The 15,914-nt window shown below is 39.4% G+C and overlaps 1 long non-coding RNA gene across 1 annotated transcript; it reads left to right on the top strand.

Annotated features, from left to right (window-relative positions):
- Window positions 1-3,035: 3,035 nt before the first annotated feature.
- Window positions 3,036-10,050, top strand: LOC117286022. Its single transcript, XR_004517165.1, has 3 exons — window positions 3,036-3,748; window positions 6,217-6,246; window positions 9,093-10,050. It is a non-coding gene; the product is annotated as an uncharacterized LOC117286022 (long non-coding RNA).
- Window positions 10,051-15,914: the final 5,864 nt, after the last annotated feature.

Raw genomic sequence — 15,914 nt, forward strand, 5'->3', positions numbered from 1 at the left:
TGGTTTCATGTGACTATTATGAATGATAAACAGATTTAACTTAATTTCTAAGAGCTGTTGATCTATGGGTGATCAGTATATGTCACCCTAATAGCTACAAAATCCAGTAAGTTTGCTGGAGCCTGTTGTCTCAAGAGGTGCAAACCGTGAGTCATGTTACACAGCATTGCTCCTGACATTTTAACCTGTTACCCCAGCTTTGGTGACTGTGTTAGTTATTTTTCTTGTTGCTGAGACAAAATACCTGCCACCCAGAGTTAAAGGGGGAAAGGTTTATTTGGCTTACAGTTCATGGAGGTTTCAGTCTGTAATCAGCCGGCTCCAAGGCAGGTACAGTTCATGGCGGACAGTAGCAAAGCAGCAAGAGACCTTACTAGTGTCTTTCTGCCCCTTTTGTTTTATCCAGACTACTTAGGGCAGGTAGCATTCACACCCTTAATCCTCACACCCTGAGCCTAGCATTGCACCATGAATGGATTTCAGCCTCTCACACTCTAGACCCAGCCACCTCTGAAAAAGCCCCTCCTAAGACCACATGAAACGTTGTGTCTAAACACAGCCCATAACAATGACAGAGGTGAACGGAGTTTCATTATTTATTTATTTATTTATTTACTTTTTGGTACCAGAGATCAAACTTGGGTCCTTGTGCTTACAAGGCAGGCGGCGGCACCACTGAGCCAAATCCCTGGCCCAAAGCGGAATTTTAAGAAGTGGAATTTCTTCATTTCGCGCGTTATCAAAAGAATAACTAATTCTCCAGAGTAGGTGAAACTTGTGAGAAATATGACTAATATACACATGCTCTGAAAAATCAGCTATGTTTGAAAGAATTATGCAATGCAGTTATGAAATGTTTGGGAGGGTGAGCCATTTTTGAAGTATATGAAAAAAATGTAATATATGATCTGTGTAGAAAAAACAAAACAAAACAGCAGAGCACCACCAGCCAAGCATTAAGTAGAAAGCAGACTTCATTGTTGTAACTGCATTCACCATGAGGAGACAAAGTAGAGTGGAGCTTGGGAAACCCCTTGCCTTTTCCTCCCCTTTCCCCCAGATTTCTTTTATGTTCACACCTGGAAAATCACAACAACAACAACAATAAATCCACCCATTTCTTCTTGCAATAGGCAGTTTTAATCTTGACCAAATGTGTGATTGACTAGACAGATTGAATGAGGCATTGGGTTTTGAGTCTAGTTTAGAATAGTGACATTGTTCTTAGAATAATGTCCACACTGAAAGCTGTACTGGTACTATAAGAAAAATCAGAATTTTGCAGCAATATGATTTACTTTTGAATATTCAAAGGATGATTAATGTTATTGATGCTTCTAACATTATTCTTGGTCATATCCTTATATACTTTTAATAAAAATTCATGAAGGTTTTTTTTTGTGTGTGTACCAGGGATCAAACTTAGGACCTTGCACTTGCAAGGCAGGCAGCGGCATCAGTGAGCTAAATCCTGGCCCAAAAATTCTTTAAGTTTATTGGTACATTTCAGGTATACAATAGGATAACATTCATCATTGGAAATTTGTACCTTTACATGTTATATCTTGGTTCTTATTTTTTCCCCATTCCCCTGCCCCCCTTCCACTACTCCACCCCTCCCTATTTACAAAGACTTTGTTTCTGTTTTGTCCTTTCCTCGTAGTTTTTCCTTTCCTCTTTGGACCTTATCTTTCTATTTCATATTATCTATTATATGTTTCAATCATCATTTACACTTTCAGTTCCTTATATACTTTTATGAGTAAAACTTCCTCCACACGTTCCCCCTTCCCCTCTTTGAATCTCTTTTGTTCTTTCATTCCTCTTTGGTCTTCAGAATTCAATTTCGATATTCTTCTGGTCTCATCTCCTGTATATTTCATGTAATTTTTTCTCTGTCCCTTCCTACAGCTTATACCAAGCTGTTCTCTATCTGTTACTCGTGTTAATACTGATTTAATTTTATTTTTTCCTAGTGTGTTCTCTGCTACTTTTAATTGCTTTTCCTTACTGCATTTTAATGGTTTTGCTTTTTACTGTGCACATTGAATTTTGACATTTACTTTTAAGATTCTTTAAAGAATAGGAATTAAATATTTTATATACTTGGAACTTTTTTCATTAAAAAGTTCTAAGAGCATAAAATATCTTTAAATGCATCTTTCTTTCCAACATGGTATTGCCAAAGGAGCGGAGACCAAACACAAACTCTGTGATGTGTCTGTGATGTCTTTTATTACAGGAAGTTACTCATTTCATGTTAGAGAATCACTTCCTATATACTGGTCCCAGAACATTTATCTGTGGCACCCAAACTACTTATTACATGTGTGTGGAACAATCTTTTTAATAATAACTTTTCTCTACTCACATTTAGAGACAACAAACTATTTATTGTCACTCAAATCTAATAAATACTTTGGTTCTAATGAGACTTTAGTCCTAAGAGTAACTTCTATTATTTTAAGTAATACATTTATACTTACTTTTGTCTTATAAGTTATTTATATTTCACTTCAAAAATATGAGAAAGATAGCCGGATGTGGTAGCGCACGACTGTAATCCCAGCACTTGGGAGGCTGAGGCAGGAGGATTGCTGTGAGTTTGAGACCAGCTTGGGCTACATAGTGAGTTCCATGTCAGACTCAACTACATAGTGAGACCCTGTCTCAAAAAACAAAAAACAAAACAAAACAAAAAAGTGAGAAACATATATATATATATATATATTTTTTTTTAATTGGGTACCAGGGATCAAATTTGAGCCCTTGTGCTTGTGAAGCAGGTGGCAAAACCACTCAGCTAAATCCCCGGCCCAGAAGCATTTATATTTAATAAATACATGAATGAGTGTCAGCTCTTTGAGAGGGATTTGGGAAGTAAAACTGCTAGATTAGTTGAATTTCCTTTAAATATTTAAAAACATTACACTTTCTTTATTTTTGCTTTATAATTTTCATCCAGATATTTATCCACCTTTTTTCCTCCTCACTGGGCCAAGTCTACCCACTGTGTGGCTGCTGGGTTCTTTGGCCAGATACTTCAGAGGTCTGGCTCCCCTGTCTTCATCTTGCGATAGTGAAGGCACAGTGTGCTCATCAAACACACTCGAGAGCCCTTGTCTGAGAACACAGGCATTTATGGAGCAGTCTCTACCTTTTTGGAAAGGAGAAACTTGTTGGTCATCAGCTCACTGTGTGTGAGCCACCTCCACTACTGTTCCTTTGGCCTTGGGTTCCATGTGGCCTCTTCCTTATGTAGTTGGAAGAATCAGTACTGTGTATCAAGCTCCGGGTTTTCTTGTGTGAGTTAGGCGTGTGAAACATTTCTGTCTTAGTTTCCAGGAAGCATGAAGATCAAACTGTCACAGTCTTTCACATAGCCAGCTCCCTGGACAATCCCTAAGGGTCCTTGTACAAATTAATATGCAGTAATAGGACGAAAAGGCTAGGTTCAGAAGTTGGGATTCTTTTGTGACTCCACAGTTGTGGGAGAAACTCAGAAAAGGTGTCCTTTGCCTCATTATTCTCTGCTTCCTTGTCAGAGTACCCTAACTGGTCAACATAGCTCGTGTTCATGGGTGACATACAATTCACAGGCTGAGGACTTTATCCGCATGGATTGCAACCAAGGGAAATCTCAACCAGCAGCTAAGAAGACTGCGAGACTATGAAAAGCAAAAGCTTTGTTGAGTTACTGTTGTGGAAGTAGCCAACAACATGGTGGTATCTCAGGTTATTCTAAGAGGTTGGTTAATAAATATGTCAATTTAATTAAAAAAAAAAAAAGCCTGTGTCATCTGCTGAGATCGGAGGTTAAGGATAGTGGAGAAGATTTAACAGTCTTGTGTGCATGAGAGTAGAAGTTGACTAGAAACATCCTGGCAGTACTAAAAGCCAATTTCAAATTGGTTATTATGATTTCTTAAATGTGACCATTCTGCTATTACCTGCCTTTTCCAGCTGGGCTTGTGTGTGGGTATCAGCAAAGATAAAAGAGTTAGATAATTGGGCCCATTGGGTTATTTCTGACAGGTATGACCTAAAAAGACAGGATCAAAGGTATTTTGGACATTGGTATTAGCATGATTGAAGTGGGCCGTGAAAGCTGAGCTGGTAAGGAAAGCATGTAAAGGAGAAGGCTGCCGGAAAGTGGAGCTGTCCGTGGCTCGAGGTCCTTGTGAAGTGGAGTAGTTAAAACAAAGGCAATCGAAAATAAAAGAGGTTCCAGGAAAATGTTGAAGAGAGAGCAGTTTCCTGTGGTGATGTCCTGATCCACGAAGGTGGGAATAGGGGTTAACAAGTGTGACCATTAATCCTGGTTTGTCTAGTCCATGGGGTTAAGAAATGCCCATCCAATTTTACACACCCTTTATGTATCTGTCTGAGTCTTGCAGGTGTGACCTTGGTTACTGTAGATGGTCCCTCGCTTACTCCTCTCTAGCACTTTTCTGTTTCCTGACCATCATGAGCCTAGCAGCTTTGCTTCACCAGGCCCCTCTGCCATGATGTTTCTGCCTTGGAGCCAGCCAACCACAGACTGAAACGCGAGCAAAATTAAACCTCTCCTCCTTTAAGTTGTGGGTCTTAGGTTTTGTATCCAGCAACAGGAACTCTGACTCATACAGCTAGAGTACAACAGAAGCTAGAGGTATTTGAAGTCACCCTGGATGGAGGGAGAGCTTGGGAAAGTAAGATGACAGATCCCAAGTAGACTGTGCCATATAACTCAGTGCATAGGTTCCAAGGAACTCTGAACTCTGTGTGTGTGTGTGTGTGTGTGTGTGTGTGTGTGTGTGTGTGTGTGTGTGTTTAAGGAGATGGACACAAGTGGTCCCAAAGCAGTAAGGGTCGGGAAAGGAGGGAGATAGTGAAACAATCAGCTCCATTTCTTTGTTGCTCTTTGGTTTATACAATTACATTCTACGAGGGACTTCATAAAATAAATCATTCAGATACTAAAAACATTTTCTAGATATTTACTCACATTAAATCATAAGTTTCACGTTCATATCTCTTCCCATCAACTCAGAATAACAGATACTCTAACTTTAACTTAGCATCCAACAGTATCTAATATACCCAATTGGAGAATTAAGGGAGGAAGCTTTTCATAATGAAAACACTAAACACTTTTCCAGCAAATATATAGAAAATAAGATGATATTAGTATAGAAACAAATGCTTTGTAACTCGAAGTATTACTGGAACATAAATCTACAGCTAAATTAGTGGATCTTGTTCATGTTTGATGGAGTCCTTAGTACGTGGTTGAAAAGCTCCATTAGTAGAGATTCAGGTTTGCAGCACTTGAAATAATTCTCAATTAATTATACATATTCAAAAAATGCTATCACATACACATGTGACTGCAAAAAATATCCCTGTAACCAAACCAGCCTTGTTTTGCGCACCCCATAGTATGCCAACCACGGTAGCAAGAAGTTTTGTGAAAGAGACAGTATGTGGGAAATGTCTAGTTGTGTGGAGAAAGGTGAGCTTGCCTCAGATCTGCTTTCCTCAGCCAAGAGTTTAGGATTACGAATGGGATAAAGAAACCAGGTGGTCTGAGGCTGAGACAAGATGATTGGAAATAAGGAAAAGTCATTGTTAGTCTGTACTTTGGATAATCGACCTTCATAGCTCTGTATAGGATTTATGTTTAGAAAATGGCAGCATCAGCATGTTCTGAGGGTGGGGTTTTGGGCCCCTAACATCAAAAAGTCACCCGTTAGGCACTTGAACAGGGCCAAGTGAAGGGTCAGTGGTTTCAGCTGATTTGAGATGGTCAAAAACAGCCTCCAAGTTCCTGAAAAACAATGTAGGCAACCATAATCATCATTGCTTGTACCCCAGAGGTATTATCTGTTACGAAGCTAATGGGAATATATTGCTTACCTCCTCCTTACCGCCTCTAAAATTAGTGGTAATGACTAGTAAGTAAAAAGTGAGTAACATTAGAGGATGCATTCAGGTTTTCTCTCAGTTTCATTCCTTCCTGGATTCTTAAAGGTACTTAAGCCCAGATTTAAAAATTTAAAAATTATAAGCACCAAGATTGATTATGTAAAGGTACAAATTCCAACAATGAATGTCATTGTATACCTTAAGTATACAAATAAAATTAATTTTAAAAGAAAAAATTATACTTATTTATTATTTCATTGTAAAAAAATTCCTAAATGTAACTGTATTTTTTTTTTTTTTTTGCACCAGGGATTGAACTCGAGTCCTTGCGCTTGCGAGGTAGGTGGCAGAACCACTGACCTAAATCCCCAGCCCTGTAACTGGATTTTAACTACAGAGTGAGTTGGAGAATGTTGCTGTTTAGTGGAATAGAAAAAAAAAATTATGTTGTTTTTGTGATAGGTTGTTTTGTTCACAAGTTATTTTATTTACTTTGAAGACCTTAGTAACTTGTGACCAAAGAGCCAAAGAGGGCATGTATATAGAGTGATACTGAGGTATGTTAATTCTGTATTCTGTCACCATGGGGAGTTACTAGAGTGAAATGCTTCTCTTGATTCCTTTTCCGCTTACCCTGTGGTGTAAACTTCTCCATAGTTATGGAACTTTGCAGCATGGTGGGAGACACTAGGCTGCAGTCCCTGTGCCTTCAGTGTAGCAGTGGGAAGCCAGCCTGAGATCAGCACAAGCTTTGCATCAGAGGTGTTTAACCTGGGGGCAGCTGGCGGCCACAGGGATGTCCTTGAGCCCTTTTACTTGTGTACATGAAATTTTCTTTTTTGAAATGGGGTCTCACTATGTAGTTGAGACTGACCTGGAACTCACTATGTAGCCCAGGCTGGTCTCACAGCAATCTTCCTGCCTCAGCCTCCTGAGTGCTGGGATTACATGCGTGCGCCACCATGCCCACCCAGCTCGTGTACATGAAGTTTTCAATTGGTTGTTAAAGAGTTCTGTGGCCCTAGGGAGACTGACTAAATAATCCATTGATTTAACACTAATCCTCTTTGAAAAGTATATAAAGCACATAGATTCTTTACATTGAGTCAATTGAGGTTTGATTAAACTTTTCTCTTCATAAAATGGCAGATTAATACAATTTCAAAGGTTTTTTTTTTTAGTTGATATAAAGTTCTTTTGAGAAAAATTCCAGATAGATAATTTGACTTTGCCCATTTGATTTATTCAGCTGTGCAGAACAGATACCCTGGTTTGTTTCCACAGTGGTTATGCAATTAAATTCATGGCAATTGAAAAGTAATCTCCATGATTGAAAATAGCACAGAGCTATTTTGATGCCAATAATAGTGCCTTAACACTTTTTTAGTGTTGCTGTCACAGAATTGTTTTTCCTCAATAAAGGCCTGATCAAGATAACAATAAAAATAGCTAATTTTTAGTGAGTACTCACCATGTGCCAGATACTCTGATAAGAGCCTAATGTGCCTTGACTCACTTAGACCACATGAATGTGTGAATGAAGATAGTCTTGTTGCCCATTTTATTGATGACAAAGTAGAGACCAAGAGAATTGACAGCCTGGCCCTAGAGTAGTAATTATCAGACCTGCATTCCCCGCAGAGCCACATAATAAAGTGGTGGAACAGCTGAGGAGAGTCTGCAGGTCGGGGAGGCAGAAGGCAAGGCTTAGTCCCAGGGACGCCTCTCAGCCTCAGTTCAACAGGAAGTAAGTTAACAGGAAGGAAGTGCCTGCCTTTGCTCTCTCACAGCGTGTTCTGTGTGCCAAATTCAAAAGCAAATGAAGTCTGTGAAAGTGTTTGCTGCAAGGCCAGTTTGCGGATTGTGTACACAGACCCAGTTGATTTCTCACTGGCCCAAGGCTGGTTGGATGTGGGAGCTCTCTCGTCTGACCTGAGTGGCCTGTGGAGTGTGTGGGCCGGGCCTGGGTGGGCCCAGCCGGGCTTCGTGGGGACGCAGGGAGGTTAGCAGGGAGAAATCTGACCTCCTTAGCGCTTGAAAGCATATTATCTGTTGAGTCTAATTCAATGTGAGGCTTATTTAACATTTAGAGTATTTTCATTTTAGTAGATAGGTTTTATTTGAGACTTGGGCTTTTTTGGGTGCTATTTTAGCTGTGAAGTAAAAATGCTTAAAGACTATTTTTCTGAGGTAAGGTAATTATGCTGACATGTTTAAATTTGAAAAAAATTGCTTCTTTTTCACAAAGCAAAGCATGAAAACATTCTGAGTGAAGCACGGGTCACGGCTGTGACCTGTCTGAATCTGTCTTTGTCTCTCTGCACACTGTTGTCTGTATGGCCAAGTACACCAAAGGGCGAATGACACCTGGATGTCTGGTTGTAATAGTTTCTTTTTCTTATAGTTACAAATAACAGGAGCTGGTCTCTGTGGTTAAATGAACGTTTCTCTCTTAATTTCCTCCATGAACCTGCCTAGGGGGCTCTTTTGAATGCTTAAATGACTTTACCAAAGTCTCGTTTTGACTATCACTTAACACCATTTTGGAATTCTGTCTGAAGAAGTGTCTAGTCATTTCCGAACATCTCCTCTTGACTATTCTTAAAGGCCTTTGTTCCCTTTCATTCTGTTTCATTTTATCTCACTTTTTAGCCTCCTTCTCAGATACCACTTGCAGCCTTTTTCCCTTGTGGAAGGACCCGTACTAGCTCCTGTCTGTAGTCTGTTGGGGCTCCTTAGGGCAGTGCTAAAGCCTTGTCAGCTGGTTGCTTCCAGAACGAAGTAACTTTTTATTTATTCTCAGGGATTTTCTGTTTCAGAAAACCAAATCTTTATGCTCTGTCCCAAGTGTAGCAGCCAAGATTCAATCCTTGAGCCTTTGTTGCTATTGCTGACCCTCGTTACTTTTCAAGGTGAGATTCAAACTTATGCCCTCCAAGGAACTTCCGTTAAACCTTACACTGTCGTACTCGTTTACTATGCCTTGTATAAGCACAAGGTTTATTTTAAGGTTTTAAAACATGTTACCATATTGTTGTGTGCTTAACTCTTGTCATTTTTTTCTAAAGCATTTTATGTTGTTAGACACGTGTGCGCGCACACACACGTACTTTCCCAGAGTCTAAGTTGGTTTTGTTTATTCCAGTTCATATTAATTTATTTTCCAAAATTTTCTTTTCCTGCAGGCTGTGCTGTGTGTGGTGTTCTTCACGTAGTCCTTTTATGGTGCATATTGACCTGACAACTCCTAAGGACTGAAAGGCTGCGAAAAAGCTCTTCTTGGAATGGCCTGTGCCAAGACAAAAGAATGCCAATACTTGATATTAAGTTACATATCCTTCAGTAACATTGAATCTTTTTTTTTGTACTGGGATGGAACTCAGGATCTTTCGCTCACTGAGCTAAATCTCTGGCAGTAACATTGAATTTTGTTAGTTACTAAGTACACCTGATATTCCTCACATTACAATGTTTCTATTAAGTACAAAGCAACAGTTTTTTTTTTTTAAATCCCTGAATATCATTGCGCTAGAAATTTTTTAGATATAAGGGTAAATACGAATTTGGGTTCTTCTCATTTTTCCTTCTTCTTTCCCCAGTAAGCTGTGCAAGGTTCTTGACCAACTGAATGTGGTTGCCCAAAATATAGTGAAGAAAACAGGTGTCTCTGTAAACTTCCCTAATTCTCACCGTAGCATTGTACAGCCAGATGAAAAGTATGCATGACATTTAAAAATTTAAATCAAGATTTTTCTTCTTACGGACAAAACTATTCTAATTATGAACAGTTTGTGCCAGTTGGAAGATGTATGGATTTAGTCCTTTGAGGACTGTGGCCCTGGGAGTATTTCTGGTGGTTTTATACATTGAGAAAGAAGTGAAGGGGTCTTACCTCTTGCTTTTTAGAATAAACATTATATAAAGTATCTCCATGAAGTAAAATCTTCAGGATTTAAGGAAACCAGGCATAAATTCCTGAGTCTCTCTCCCAAGAAGTCACACCAACTCTCGTCCCCCACAGCAAATTGTGACAGCAGGTGTACCGTGTTACCAGCCAGGGAAGCTTCTTAGAGACTCAGGGTATTTTATTATTTATTTATTATTAATTAATTTATTTATTTATTGCTTTTTTTTTTTGATAGGGTCTCACTATGCAGTTGAGACTGACCTGAAACTCACTATATAGCCCAGGCTGGTCTGCAACTCACAGCGATCCAGATGCCCACCTTTTTAAGGATAGCTAACACCTATTGTGTTAGCTCGGACCTGCCTAGCACCTTCTTTTAAATAACTCAAATAAAATGTTGGTGTCATAACATAGTATTTCATAACAACAGATTCCCAAGCATTCACTAGCATATGGAGGAAATCGTTTCTGAATGGAACAGTGCAAAAACAGCCACGGGAATGTAACAAAGCCTTCCTGAGGAAAAGCTGCAGGAGGTAGAGAATTCTTGTGCTGAGTAGAGATGACTAAGGCCTGAGAGATTTATTCGGTGAATTCCCTGCAGTTAGCATATCTATAGAGACCTAGCAGGACATGGGCTTAAGTGCAAGGAAAGGAGGTTTTGGCTGAATGTGAGTGACAAGGTACCAGAGTAGAGGTCCCTGCGATCCTTGAGAAGAACGTGGTGACCAGCTCATCTCAGTAATTTGTCTATTCACTTATCCAAAAGAATGAGAGCAGGTGGAATTAGCTGATTTTTTTCAGGTGACTTCAGCTCTACCACTTTGATTCTATAGATTTAAAATAAAGAGCTAGTACCAAAAATAAATATATATTGTGCTGTTAAAATTATTTTTGAAAAAGCATAAGGCTGGGAGTGTAGCTCAGTAGTACAGCACATGCTTGCTTTGCTCAATGCCCTGGGCTCAGTCATCAGCAGTGGAACAAATTTTCCTTTAAAATATTTATTTTTAAACCCCAAAGGAGTGAACCAGGAGGATTTGTGATTCCTACCTGTTGCCTGCAGGTATAGCTATTTGTATATTTATAATGAATAAAACTTGTATCCATAGTTTGTGCTTTCTGCAAGCAACTGTGCGAAAAGAAACATTATTTAGTGTAAAATTATGAATCACTTGAGACTTATTTTTAAAAGCTCTTCTTCTGTTATTTAAGTCTTATGGAAGGGTGTATAGCCCAAGTTATATGGCCTATGAATTTTTCTGTAGTTTCATTATTGGAAACTTAATAGAAACACAAATAGGAATGCGAAAAGAATAAATTAGAGTGACTGTATTAGTTACTTTTCTGTTTTTGTTTTTTGAGACAGGGTCTCACTATGTAGTTGAGACTGACTTGGAACTCGCTATGTAGCCCAGGCTGGTCTCAAACTCACAGAGATCTTCCTGCCTCAGCCTCCTGAGTGCTGGGATTACAGGCGTGTGCCACCACGCCCGGCCACTTAGTTACTTTTCTTGTTGGTGAGAACAAAAATACCTAACATCCAGAGTTAAAAGGGGGGAAAGGTTTATTTGGCTTCCAGTTCATAAAGGTTTTAGTCCATAATCAGCTGGCTGCAAGGCTATATACAGTCCATGGCAGACAGACAGTAGCAAAGCAAAGAGACCTTAACAGCAGCTCCCTGCCCCTTGTATTTTATCCAGACTACTTAGGGCAGTAGCACTCACACCCTAATCCTAGTGCTCTCATGCCTAGCATTGCCTCACGAATCACATACTTTACATTCAGCCACCTTCAAAATAGCCCTACCTGATTTGCATAGCTGATTATGGGCATTCCAAGGAGCTTTGGAGGGACATCTAAACATGAGCCATGGCAGTGACTTTGGAAAACAGACGCTATATTTGCTTATGTTAATATTTGCTAGTGTTGCTTTAAGAATGATGTGACTGGGGAGACGAGAGGGAGGAAGGCAAAGAGTAAGTAAAAAAGATCCAGATGCAATATGTATATGTACCAACTCCCCACAATGAATGTACTTACTGTGTATCACAAACATACATTAATAAAAAATAAAAAGGAATATGCTGTGTAGTTTACACATACTTGTGAATGTTCTAGTTTTCCTCTTATTATTTTAGTTTCCATTGTGTTTATAAAGATATTTTGTGTGACTTCAGTTTTTTCAAACATACTGTTTTATTCTATAACCGGACATATGGTTCACCCTAGACTCTTGTACGTGGACTTGGGAAGATGAATATTCTATTGTATTGTGTTTAGTTGTCTAAGGTCCAGTTGGTCTATGGGGTTATTCAAGTTCTGTATTTCTCTGTTGATTTTCTGTCTGTTCTATCCAGAAAGGAGAATGGAGTATTAAACTATTCTACTGTTACCACAGGATTATCTTTAAGAAGATAGAGCCATGGGCTCCGCACTCAAAAGACATCATGGAGACTCTGTCTAGTTATAACAGCAGTGACTTTTGCATGTAATTTTGGAATAACAGTTATTTCTAACACCCAGTGGTGCATTTTTCTTCTTTTATTTACGTAACTTTTCAAGCTACTGGTTAAAGTTAGAAAGTGCTCAATAGGGGGGAAAAAAGAACCAAGATATATTATGTAAAGGTACAAATTTCCAATGATGAATGTATCATATTGTATACCTAAAATGTACCAATAAACAATGAATAAAAAAATTTGTTCAATAAATGAATAGATAAACACTTTATATTTTAAATAAGGCACGTTAAAATTTATGGTACCCATAGTTGGAGCTTTTATACAATGCAACATGCTTTGATTTCTTTGCTTCTGTATCCTTCTATATTTCTTTTTTATTAAAAAAATTTTTGTTTCTGGTACCAGGGATCCTCTATATTTTTTGTTTGCACTGTATATATAAATTTATTTGAGGGTGTTCAATCATTTTTTTCAAATAGAGATTCATAGCTTGATAGTCGTCTGAAAATGTAAATATTAGTGATTTTCTTATCTGTCAACTAGAAATGAATAGTAATGTTAGCATGAAATTAAACTCATTAAATTATACTTTTACGACTTGTGCATACCATACGTGACAGGTTGTTACAATAGTACTTTTCTTGCTGACGTTCCATAGCATTGCCATAGAATCATATCACAGACCATGACCCTGAGACAAATCCCCATGCACAGAATTTACAGAGGAAGGGCTCAATGGTCAGTTCCGTGAGTCTTAATCTCTTAAACAGTGTTAAGGGTAAGCAAGTTTTCGAGAATGTGGAGAAGATGATCGGTAAAGGAGTTCTTTGGCATGAACTGTTGCCTGCAATCACTGTCACCCACCCTCACTCCTTCATCTCAAGTGAAGGGAGAGAGAAGCTTCAGCAGGGTTTTGAGTGAGCCCGATATGGTGCCCTGGGTTGGCCTTGTGTTGCCTGCAGTTCCCGAGTCAGTTGGGCCAAAGAACATGCGCCTGTTTGCTGATAACCAGGTGTGGGCCTCATGGAGGAAGCCATGAGCATGAGGTTGGTTTGAGTCCCAGTCAGACCCCTTGAAGGACAGAGAGACCTTAGTAGTAAGAATCAGAAGATGAACACTGGGAACCTAAGGAGCTAAGGAAGGAGTTGCAAGAAACTGCCTGATAAAAAAGATGCATATTCTCACACCATGAGAACTGCAAGAGTCCCTTGTGGCAGAGCCTTAGAGGTGTCCACAGAGTGGGATGTCAACAGTTTCTGGCCCAGAGTGAATACAAGTCAGTCTGCTATGCCCCCATTTCTGTGTTAGTTTTCTATGCTGTATAACAAGTTACTTAAATTTAGCAGATTAAAATAGCACACAGGTTTTGTTATGTCACAGTGTCCAAGTCAGGAGTCCAGCTGGATCATCTGTTTACTCTCTTACAAGACCGCAGTTAATGTATTAGCCCGGCTATCATCTCATCTGAAGGGCTGGACAGAGGAGGATCCTCCTCCCGGCTCATGTGTTTACTGGCAGAATTCAGTTTCTTGTGGATAGAGGACTCATAGCAGCTCACTTCCTCACAGCAGAGAAGGAAAAGCAGACCGAGTCTACTAAAAAGGCAGGAGTCTTATGTGAGCCTCAGGTGATCATGGGTGATGTCCCATTGTCTTTGTCATATCCCACTGGCTAGAAGCAATCACAGGCCCCAAATGCTTTTAGGGAAGTCTGTAGCAGGTTTTGAGGGCTGCTGAAATAAAATAATGCCAACTGATGGCTTGAATTTATTCTCAGTTCCGGAATCTAGAAGTCTAAAATCAACTCCACAGAAGGAGTGTAAACAGTATGCACTGCAAACATGTACGAATATAAAAATGCAAAAAAGAAAAATCAAACCATCAGGAGGGGAGTGTGCCTCTGAAACCCACAGAGGATCGGCTGCTTTCTGGCTTCTGGTGGTGTTGGCAATGCTTGGTGTCCCTTGACTTGCAGTGGGAACACATCAGCCTCTGTCTCCCAGTTATATTCTCCCCCATGCGTTCACTTGCACTGTCTCTCTGTCCTTTCCTTAGGAGGGCACCATTCATACTGAATCAGGGCCTGCTGTAGCTCAGTGTAATTGCATCTGAACTTGATTATATCAGCAAAGATAGTATTTCCAAATAAGGTCACATTAACAGGCTAACTTCAAGGTAGTTTTTGGGAGACACAATTCAATGTGTGAACGTTGTTGGGAGGAGGAAGCTCTGGGTGTAATTGCAAGTCATGTGCCAGCAATTTTGGTTTTCTCTGGATGTGTTCACCTTAAGAAAGCTTTGGGACTGCCCTTATGAAAGGGGTAGCCATTCTGCTGCTTTCCCGTCATCATTGTCCAGTAATGGAGATCATTATTATCATTATTATTATTATTATTTTCCGAAACTGGGGATGGAACTTAGGACCTTGCGCTTGCAAGGCAGGCATGGTGTCACTGAGCTAAATCCCCAACCCTGAGGATCATTATTGACACTCAAAAACCAAGGCTTTTTTGGTTTGTTTTTGTTTTGAGACAGGGTCTTGCTATATAGGTCAGCCTGGTCTTGAACTCACTGTGTAGCCCAGGCTGGTCTCAAAGTGGCAGAGATCCTCTTGCCTTGGCCTCTCAAGTGCTGGGATTACAGGTGTGCACTACCATGCCCAGCTAGGACCGAGGTTTGTAAAAATAAGACTAGAAAACAGAATGAATGTGTAGCTGTACATGATTTAAAAAGAAGGCATAATATTGAAAGGTGATGGTCATGAGAAAGTGGTGTGCAACCATGCAAATGTAAGGCAAAATCATGCCCTACAGGAAGATGAACTACTGTGAAAGGTATGTGTTATGAATAGTGCGGCTGAAGCAGACTTCTTTATTTTAAGAAGCATGGTATCACTGGGATGCACAACTTATTTTAAAATCACAGTGAGCATTATATAATGATAATAGTATATAACAATTTTTTTTAAAGTTCTCCAGTTAACTTTGTAAAACTTAATGTATCTCCTTCTTTTATGCCTCTAGACTGGGCAGGAAGATACTGATTAAGAAACCAGAATAATAGGTTAGGAATTTTATTCTTAATTTGTAAACATAGATGATATGTAGGCAACTCACCCCCCCCCTTTCTTTGGTTCATTTTAAAAATTGTTCTTAAAGGCAGGCTCAGCAGTGCAGTCTGTAGCCTCAGCTCCTTGGGAGATTGAGGCAGGAGGATCACTTGAGCCCACAAGTTTGATGCCAGCCTTGGCAACATAGTGAGAACTCATCTCAAAGAACCCCAAAACCAAAAACTGTTTTTGAGGCTTCACATGTTAGCATGTCAAGTCATCTTTCTTCAGGGAACATCTTTTGGTTTCTAGTATAACTGGTTACACACACAGTTGGAGGCCGTCTTACCTAGAAACCGTGGACACCTAGGTAGGCACATCTCTCAGAGGTTAGAAAGAGCTTTTAATTCCCTTAATGACCTTGTTAAGCCCTTTTTTTAATTCTTTTTTTCCGCACTCAAATTTTGTAAGTCTGAATTTTCCTGCTGAAGCTCATTGAATTTAAATTCTATAAAAGAAGAAAGGATAAATTACTTCCATCAATTATAGGTATGTCTGTATATATATATATATATATATATATATAT

The sequence above is a fragment of the Fukomys damarensis genome, unplaced genomic scaffold, assembly GCF_012274545.1.
Source record: "Fukomys damarensis isolate Sample0158 unplaced genomic scaffold, DMR_v1.0_HiC HiC_scaffold_14, whole genome shotgun sequence".
In the NCBI taxonomy this organism is placed as follows: Eukaryota; Metazoa; Chordata; class Mammalia; order Rodentia; family Bathyergidae; genus Fukomys; species Fukomys damarensis.